This window comes from Chinchilla lanigera, unplaced genomic scaffold (genome assembly GCF_000276665.1).
Source record: "Chinchilla lanigera isolate Chin_1 unplaced genomic scaffold, ChiLan1.0 scaffold00059, whole genome shotgun sequence".
In the NCBI taxonomy this organism is placed as follows: Eukaryota; Metazoa; Chordata; class Mammalia; order Rodentia; family Chinchillidae; genus Chinchilla; species Chinchilla lanigera.
Window position 1 is genome coordinate 5,402,375 of NW_004955460.1, and position 9,959 is coordinate 5,412,333.

At 39.5% G+C, this 9,959-nt stretch overlaps 1 protein-coding gene and 1 pseudogene across 4 annotated transcripts in view; one reads left to right on the forward strand and one right to left on the reverse strand.

Annotated features, from left to right (window-relative positions):
• Stard3nl (STARD3 N-terminal like) overlaps nt 1-9,959 on the reverse strand; it is a 58,785-nt gene that overhangs the window by 37,829 nt on the left and 10,997 nt on the right. The gene's annotated exons all lie outside the window — the stretch shown is intronic.
• Nucleotides 1,302-2,834, forward strand: LOC102017312 (annotated as a pseudogene).

Genomic DNA, 9,959 nt, shown 5'->3' on the forward strand with positions numbered 1-9,959 from the left:
CACATTGTCCAGTGCTGTTTACATTCATTTAGGACACAATTAATGCTTTTCTCCCATCCTGCTAAATGGGCTTAACTCTGGGCTGCTTTGTTTTCTGCCTTTCCCCCTCCACACACAGGATTCTACCTATGAAGGCTCTGTCATTTCCTACCATCTCATCTCCTTCAAGTCGGTAAACAACAGCAGATGGAAGTATCAAGTACACGTAAGTACAATTTAACCTTTAGACAACTTGTTATAGGACTCAAGATTTACTTAGGAATTACCACAATGTTTAGAAAGGAGATAAAAAGAGAGAAAGTAAGTGTTAGGGTGTTCCTAAGTCAATCCTCTAGGAGACAATAGTTTCTCAAACCTAAATCTTCTCTTATAGTTACTTGATTTCTAGGTAGTCTAGTTCCTATAGCAATAGTAAAAGCTATTTTTGAAACTTTATTTGATTTGTAAGGCGGAAAAATATTAAAATTTAAAGATAGTAGGGTAAATGTATATCAGAGTTTACATAACTTATGACGCAAACTTAAAATATGTATTGAGAAGCTGAATCTGGGTGTGTACTGTAAGATTTAAGAAGTGCACTAGATAATCTGTGAAAATTCAAAGGTTGTCAAGAACATACCACATCTACATCACTAACTACAAATACTAAACACGGTGGCAGATTTTCTCTGAGAAGGTCTCCAATGCTCTGAGAGATGTAAGCAAATTCTTCTCTCAAATATTGTTACAAATGTCAAGTGCACAGGTTCAAGGTCATGAATTGTTATGCATTAGTATGTGACTCACGTTAAGCCATTAGGTTTAAGCCATACATTGGGTTATATGCGTTTTCGACAGCAAATGTTTTTGTGCTTGTTTAGGAATTTCTAGACTACACCTGAAAATAAATAAAAACCTGTACTCTACTATATAAATATAGTAAGTGCAAATCTGCAATGTTTTAAATTTTTTCACATTTTATCACTTACTAATAATGAATGTATCTCTTGAATACATGACACCTCTGCTGTGACATTTTGAACTGCAGAGAGTTAACAAAACCAAAGAATCTCCCACACTGAATTTTTCTCTTGCAGAGCAGGGACGGCAGGTAGGCACAGCAGGGCTGGGAACACTCACTTTACACTGAGTAGCCAGGATGATCTCATTGAGAAGGTGGCACTAAGCACAGCAGGGAACAAAGGTGCGTGGCTGGCCCTGGCCAAGGTGCAGAAGTGCAGCCAGCATCAGCACGGCTGGAGCCATGTGAACACGGAAGGGCACCAGGATATGGTAACAGTGAAGTTAACAAGGGGCTGCACATGTGGGGCCGACCATATGTGCCTCTCAAGACTTCTCTGAATGAGATGGAACCTTGTGCTGTAAAAGGCCCTCTGGCTGCCCCACTGAGACAAGCACAGAAGCCAGAGACCAGTTACCAGTTAACAGAACACAGAAATAATTCAGCAGAGACCACGCTGATGGCAGTGGGAATGGAGTACTGGTTGCTTCTAAGAAAGCCCAGAGCATCTGGTGACAGATCGGACATGAGGCAGAGGAGAAAATGAGGACTAAAAATAGGAAGGATGGAGCTGTTACGAACAGAAATGTGGAAGACAAGGGAGGGAAAACTTGAGAGTTGTATTATTATCTATACTGGTGCTGATGGTTTTGCTTGATTTGGACATACACAATGTGAGATACTTATTCGTATCCAAGTGAAGATAAAGCAAGCAGCTCCTCAGTCACCTCACACCTGCAGCTTTTGGTTTTGACTCCCATCAGTGACCAAAGATTTGACCACTCAAAAAATCCAGTTCCCCATAGTACTCAGCGTGGACACCGGTGTGCCTGAAGGTGAATTAACTGTCACTCTCACCATCTGGCTACTTATGCATGGAAAGGAAGTTGGCAGCATAATCAGAAAGAAAGAAGAGTCAGTAAAGAAGATGCACAAGGAGAGTGGTGCACGTATCAACATCTCAGAAGGGAATTGTCCTGAGCAAATTATCACTTTGGCTGGACCCACTAATGCCATCTTCAAAGCCTTTGCTATGATCATTGACAAACTGGAAGAGGACATCAGCAGCTCTATGACCAACAGCACAGCTGCCAGTAGACCCCTGGTCACTCTGAGGCTGGTGGTCCCTGTTAGTCAGTGTGGCTCTCTCATTGGAAAAGGTGGTTGCAAGATTAAGGAAATAGGAGAGAGTACAGGGGCTCAGGTCCAAGTGGTGGGAGATATGCTCCCCAACTCAACTGAGCGGGCCATCACAATTGCTGGCATCCCACACTCCATCATTGAGTATGTCAAACAGATCTGTGTGGTCATGTTGGAGACTCTCTCCCAGTCTCCCCTGAGGAGCGTGCCCATCCTGTACCGGCCCAAGCCATCAAGTTCTCCAGTGATCTATACAGGTGGTCAGGCCTATACCATTCAAGGACAGTATGCCATTCCACAGCCAGATTTGACCAAGCTGCCACCAGTTGGCAATGCAACAGTCTCACTTTCCCATGACACATGGCAACACCGGATTCAGTGCCATTGAATCCAGCTCTCCAGAGGTGAAAGGCTGTTGGGTAGGTTTGGCTGCATCTGCTCAGACGACTACTCCTGAACTCACCATTCCAAATGATTTGAATGGCTGCATAATTTGCCGTCAAGGTGGCAAAATTAATGAGATTCGTCAGATGTCTGGGGCGCAGATCAAAATTGCGAATCCAATGGAGGGATCTACTGACAGGTTACCATCACCGATCTGCTGCCAGCATTAGCCTGGCTCAATAATCTAATCAATGTTAGGCGTTAGTCGGAGACAGATGGCATAGGGAGCAGCTAGGACAATGCAGATTTATTCATAACTCTTTCTGCTGTTCACCACCACCCATGATCCATCTGTGTAGTTTCTGAACAGTCAGCGATTCCAGGTTTTAAAATCTGTAAATTTTCAGTTTCTACACACTTTATCATCCACTCCTGATTTTTTAATTAAAGAACTTTAATTCCTTTAAAAAGAAAAGATAAAGCAAGCAGCTGGATATGAACAGACACTGAGGCAATAGGTTGCAGCTAGAGACACATATTTCGGAGCCAACAGCATACACATGGAATTTAATGCTAGAAGATATAACATGGCTCTTCCTTTATACCATAAAAGATGACACAAAAGCAAAATCTAATAAAATATATCACTTGTAGAACAGAAAATAATTATGGGATGGGCCCCATGTAATTCCACTAAGTTCCCACATGAGTAAATCATAAGCATTTAACACTGACAAAATGTAACACCTCTTAAATTTTGAAGAATTCAAAGTGTAATACAAGTTCTCCTACTCTTAGCAACACTTGCAACAGGTTGAGAATGAAAATATGTAAATATACCAGGGAATGACTGAAGTGAGAGGAAAAATTAAGTGCACGTTCTGGACAGTAAGCAGTCATGCCACTAGGACTGTCACTTGCCCAGGAAAGAGCAAGGCAGATGAGGAAAGGTATATCTGGGAATGTGTATCAGTTCTTCCATTGGCTACTGGCACTGCTGAGTCAGGTGGGTGCCACGTTACAGCTGCATCTTATCACTAGTTCAGTGGCACCCTCTCCCAAGGTGAGCCCTGGGGAACAAAAATATTATTGGATCTGTTTCTCACTTTTTTCCCAAGCTGCTGGTATGTGATCCTGAGGAACTGAAATAACAGGGTTTCTACCTTCCATTTCCTCTTTCTCTCTCCAGCCTTTGATTCTTCACCTAATGGATCTCTTCATGTTGGTAATGCAGCTTTTTTTGCTCTCTCTTGCTTAGCTTTAATTCCTACATTCAAATATTCTATTTACAAAATATTTGTAATATTCTCATCTAGAAACTCCACTGTCTTAATTTTCCAAGTCACAGAAGTTATTGATACCCCCATTTTCCACAGGGGTAAGGTCACTTGCACAAGCGTAAAAGACAGATTTTGTTTGTTGACTGCTCATTGTTTCCAAGACTTTTTCTTGTTCTCAGAGAACAAAGCTACTTCTATCTTTCCCCAAAATCATAATAGTACTGTATAAAATACCTGATGGCTAGTACAGAGTCACCATTATTTTTGCTAATTCTGACTCATGAAGTCTGTCAACTATCAGCAGACAGGCACTCAGAGGAAGCTTGCTGCTCCTCAGTGCACATATAAATAAATATTCCTGTGAACATTACAACTTGCTCTTAGAGCTATGTTACCAGCCTCAGCAATGATGGAGCTGAGAGTCATATTATTATCTATTCTGGTGACGGTAGCTCAATTAAGAAACTTCAAACTATCTCCCAATGTATATGAGGATGTCTTTGTATCACACAATGGCACATCTTGAGTACTTATTATTGCAAGTAATTCTCAAGCAAACATTGAAACCTCTCACTACAGAACTGGCCACTCACTGGTCTATCTGAAAATCAACAGAGTCCAAGAGTGATGAGCCTGTTGCCCTCTAAGGAGTCACAGAAAGGTGGCTGCAAGGGTACACTTAGTAACTATCTCTCATCTCGAAGACGAATAAAGACCATGTTCATTACACATTCTTCATAGGGTTCCCCAGACTTACTTTCTGTAATCAAATGAAAACAAATGCTGAATTCAAAGAAGGTGGCTAGTGAGTAGTCAGGAAAGCCAAGAAGGCTATTCAGGGGCAAGCTGGGTTTCTTTTCATTTGACAGGAGACAACTTTTCCTCAAGGTGGGAGATAAGGGCTCTTGACAATGTCACTCCTGTTGACAGACCATCTTCTACTCTTTTTGGTGCCTCTGTAGCTAGTGGAAGTGGCATTCTGTTAGCAGTGATGATAGATAAAGCATTAACTGGCCCTGGAGTCATGTGAGACTAAGTTTCTCTTTCACAAACGAAGGCAGATCATTAAAAGGAGGAGATATTCACTTCTATGCCCAACAGTATCTCCTGACACAAGCTGTTATAGTGTATGTTATCTTGTATAACGTCATAGTCAATGATGGTATATGGATCCAAAAGGGAATCCAAATCTCTACTGTAGAGGAAGGACCGCAGTCAAAAACTTAGTGCATATGGCAGGTAGGGAGTGTTAACCTCAAAATCTTGAGGTCTTGATTTTAAAAAAACAGTACTCTTTCCTCATTTCATGAGCATTTTTGGTAGTCACACAGGAATTAGACCCTCAAGAAATCAGCATTAGATTTAATTTCCATCATGCCAGTGCTTCAAAGACAAAGGCTAGGGACTTCCAGGAAGAGGTGAGCAAGAGAGAAAAGAGTCTCTCTGAGATGTAGTGTCCAAACAATGGAATAGAGCAACATGAGGAAGAGAAGAAGGAGGGAAGTGAGTCCCTAAGATCCAGGAAGGATCTGAAGCAAGAATTGAAGCCCATAGAGAGAGTGAAGAGGAAAACTTGAAGAAGAAGGAAGATGCAGGAGGCGCTTTCTCCCTAAACCCAGACTCACTGCATGACAGGGGCAGCTTGAAACTGCAGGCTAACGGTAACTGCTGATGACCTCAGAGGCCTCCACAGAAAGGCGCACCTGTTGGGTAGAGGAGTACATCAGACTGCAGCGGCTGGTGGGTTGTCCTGTTTGTTAGTCCCGCAAGAGAGGATAACTGGCCTGGTCCATCTTGGAGAGAAGCCAACTTGGAGTGGCTGCTAGCTCTACCAAGTCCCAGATGAGTTTGAGTTTAAGCCCACAACAGGTGCAGGGACCGCAGAGGGTTAGGTGGGTCTGGTTCCAGCTTCAGAGCTCAAGATGTGCCTGAACGTCAGTAGAAATAGGGATGCAGGCTCACTGGGGTCCATCCTCTACCCCACCATGGAATTGCTGCCAGCTTGCTAGGATTGACTGACACGGATCTGGACTCTGTCTGCCCATGTTGTTTGCCAATGGCAGCAGAGACACATCTAGAAATGGACATTTTACCTTTCCTCTTTATGTTTTTCTCTTATTTTTTGTTCTTTATTGTTTGTTTTGTTTTCATATGAATGTGAACATAGTTTCCAGTTTTTTGTTGTTGCTCTGTTCTGATCTAGCTTTTATTTCTTCCTTCTCTCTTTCCCTCCTGTACTCTTCACCAGTTTCCCAAAGTTTGCAGGATCTTCCTTTGTCCTACAGCCTTGCTTCTAATCTCCTCCACTTCTTCTATTTCTCTATTTTTTTCCCTGTAACTCCTTTGAAATTTTCTCCCCTGAGGGTAAAATTGCCATATTGAGGGTTTCTTTACTGCATATAATCTTCTGGTTTATTAGATTTTCTTATATAAAAACAAATTTAGTTTATACAGGTAAAGGCAGCAAATTAATAGTCACCTCGGTGTGGCATTTTCTAGGCTGTGTTTGATGCTACTGTTATTGATGATTGCATCACGTTAATCAAAGTGACATAACTGGTCTAACCAATTGTTCTTCCTAATATAACAAGAAAGCAAATACCCAAGGTTCATAAAAAATACTACAGGCCAGTGCCAAAGAACCAGGGGCTGGACCAAGCGGGCATCAATTTCTCATCCTCAATAAATTGAAGAGATAGAACCTTGCAACAGACTGAACCCAAAAGCCAGCTACACCCGGAATATGCCTCTGAGAAAAATAGTCATTTCCTAAAAGTTCTGAATAGTAACAATAAAGCAACTCACCATAGGCAATTTACAAATATCAATCCAGAAATTAAACTAAAAGAAAAAAGAAAAAAAGAGAAGAGAAGAGAAGAGAAGAGAAGAGAAGAGAAGAGAAGAGAAGAGGAGGCATTTAAACAAGATGCAATCCCCCTAGATGTCCAGCTCACCAAAGGCAAAGTTGGGGCAAATGAGGTAGAACAATTCGAAAGTTATCCATATGGACTCTCTAAAGTGTTAATAGCAGAAGTAACTAATCAGATAAAAGATGCTCCAGAGATAATCAAATCAGAAATAATTTCTCAGATAACTACAGAGATGCTGACCATACTTAAAGACTTGGTTAGTGAATCTAGAGCAGATACAGATAAAAACATAGAAGGGCTTAGGAAAATGATGGAAAGTGTGAATGCCCAACATAGGAAAGAAATGGAATCTATGAAACAGATTCAAACAAATATCCAGGAGATTAAAAATCCACTGAAAGTATACAATGTAGAATGAGCCAATATGAGGACAAAATCTGAGATATAAAAGCCAGGATGGTCATGAGCAATCATGAAAAGCTGATTTCTTAAAAATAGGAAGAGACCATGACAAAATAATCCAACAGCTGCTACATGATGCAAAGAGGAATAACTTAAGATTGATCAGAGTCAATGAAAAGCAGGAGATAGTGCAAATGACATAAAAAAAACCTGTTCAGGGAAGTCCTGGCAGAAAACTTCCCTGCCAGGGAAAAAGAATTTGACATATAGGTAAGTGAGGCATATACAACTCCAATTACTTATAATCAAAATAATCTACACCAAGGCATATAATAGTCAAGATTCCAGAAATTCAACCTAAGAACAGAATATTAAAAGTTGTTAGAGAAAAGAAACAAATCACTTACAAAGGAAAGCCCATCAGAATCACAGCAGACTTCTCAACACAAAACCTCAAGTCAAGGAGAGCTTCAAGCCCTAAAAGAAAACAACTCCAACTCAGATTGATGTACCCTTGAAAACTATCTTTAAAAATTGATGGAGAAATAAGGTACTTCCATGACAAAGAACACTTGAACAAATTCATGAACACCAAAACAGCACTCCAAAATGTGCTAAAGGACATTCCAGAAAGAGACAACAAGGATGACAGCTCCACAAGCCCCAAAAGAATGAATCTACCAGGCAAGGCAAACAATTAAACAAAGGGGGAAAAAAATGGGAGCCAACCATAGAAAAATCACATGACAAGGACAAGTCAATACATGTATCAGTTATAACCCTCAAACTTAATGACCTCAATTCACCAATCAAAAGAAACACACTGGCAGAATGGATCAAGAAGCAAGATCCAACAATATGCCACATACAAGAAACACATTTAATCCAAAAAGAAATTCATAGACTGAAAGTCAAAGGATGGAAAACAATACTCTATGTGACAGAAACCAGGAAAAAGCAGGGGTAGCTATTCTATTTGCAGACAAAGTGGATTTCAAGCAAGACTGACTAAGAGAGACAAAGAAAGTCATTGCATCCTCGTAAAGGGAACACTCCAAGAGGAAGAGATAACAACCATAAATACATATATATATACAACAAATATTAACATATGTGAAAAATCAAATAAGCACCAATATATTTGTAATGGGGGACCTCAATACCCCACTGTCACAAATAGATCAACTAACAAAAACTCAACAATGAAATACCAGAACTGAATCAAACTTTTGAACAAATGGACTTAGTACATGTCTACAGTGTTCCACCCCATAAAATCAGAATATTCATTCTTCTCAGCTGTACATAGGACATTCTCCAAAACAGAACACATACTAGCTCACACAAAGAACATGCTTAAGTAAATGCAAAAGAATTGAAATTATCCCATGCATATTATCAGACCATAATGCAATGAAACTGGAAATCAATGGCAAAAGAAACCCCAAGAACTTCATAAACACATGGAAATTAAGTAACACCTTCTTGAAAAACCAATGGGTCACAGGTGAAATTAAAGAAGAAAATAGACAGTTTCTGCAATTTAATGATAATGACAATACAACATACCGCAACTTATGGGGTACAATGAAAGCAGTCCTACAATGGAAATTTATAGCAGTGAATACCCATATCAGGAAAACAGAGCAAGTTCAAATAAACAACTTAATATTGAACCTCGAGTTTCTAGCAAATAAAAGAACAAGTCAAGCCCAAAGTTCATAACAGGGAGGAAATCATTAAGACCAGAGCAGAAAACAAGGCAATGGAGACTAAGAAAACAATGCAAAGAACCAATGAATCGAAGAGTTGGTTCTTTGAAAGGTAAGTAAAGTTGACAAACTCAGCCAACTGTATTCCAAAAAAGGAAAGAAAAGACTAAAATCCATGCAATTGAAAGGAAAGCAATACATCCAAATTCATTCCTGGATACAAGCAATACCCTGATACCAAAACCAGAGAAGGACCCAACCAAGAAAGAGAACTACAACAGGCCAGTCTCCCAAATGAACATAGATTAAAAAATCCTTGATAAGATATTGGCAAAAAAAAAGAAGCAGCAAATCATCAAAAAGATCCTGCACCATGACCAAGTAAAGATCTATCCTAGGGATGCAGGGATGGTTCAATATATGTGAATCAATAAACATAATATACCATTTTAACCGACTCAAGGAGAAAAACCATATGATCATCTTAATAGATACAGCAATAGATCTAACAACTATTCATGATAAAAAAAAAAAAAAACTACAGAAATTGGAATAGTCTTTATCTCAACCTAATAAAGGCCACATATGACAAACCAACAGTCAACATCATACTAAATACACAAAAACTGAAAGCTTTCACTCAAAAATCAGGAACAAGACAAGGATATCCACTATCACCACTCTTATTCAATATAGTTCGGGAAACATTAGCCAGAGCAATTAGACAAGCGAAAGAAATAAAAGGAATAAAGACAGAAAAGGAATAAAGACAGGAAAGGAAGAATTTAAATTGTCATTATTTGTGAGTAACATGATACTTTACACAGAAAAGCCCAAAAACTTCACCAAAAGATTTCCAGATTTAATAACCAAATTCAGTAGCATACTTACACACAAAGTCAACACTCAAAAATCAATAGCCTTCCATACATGAATAAAAAACTCACTGAGAGAGAATTTAGGGAAACAACACCCTTAACAATAGTATTCATAAAAATGAAATACCTAGGAATCAATCTAACAAAGGAAGTAAAAGACCTCTACATTGAAAACTACAGTACTTTGGAAAAGGAGATGGAAGAATATATTAGAAAATGGAAAGATACTCCTTCTTTTGGGGTAGGAAGACCCAATATAGTGAAAATGGCCATACTTCCAAAATTGTTATACA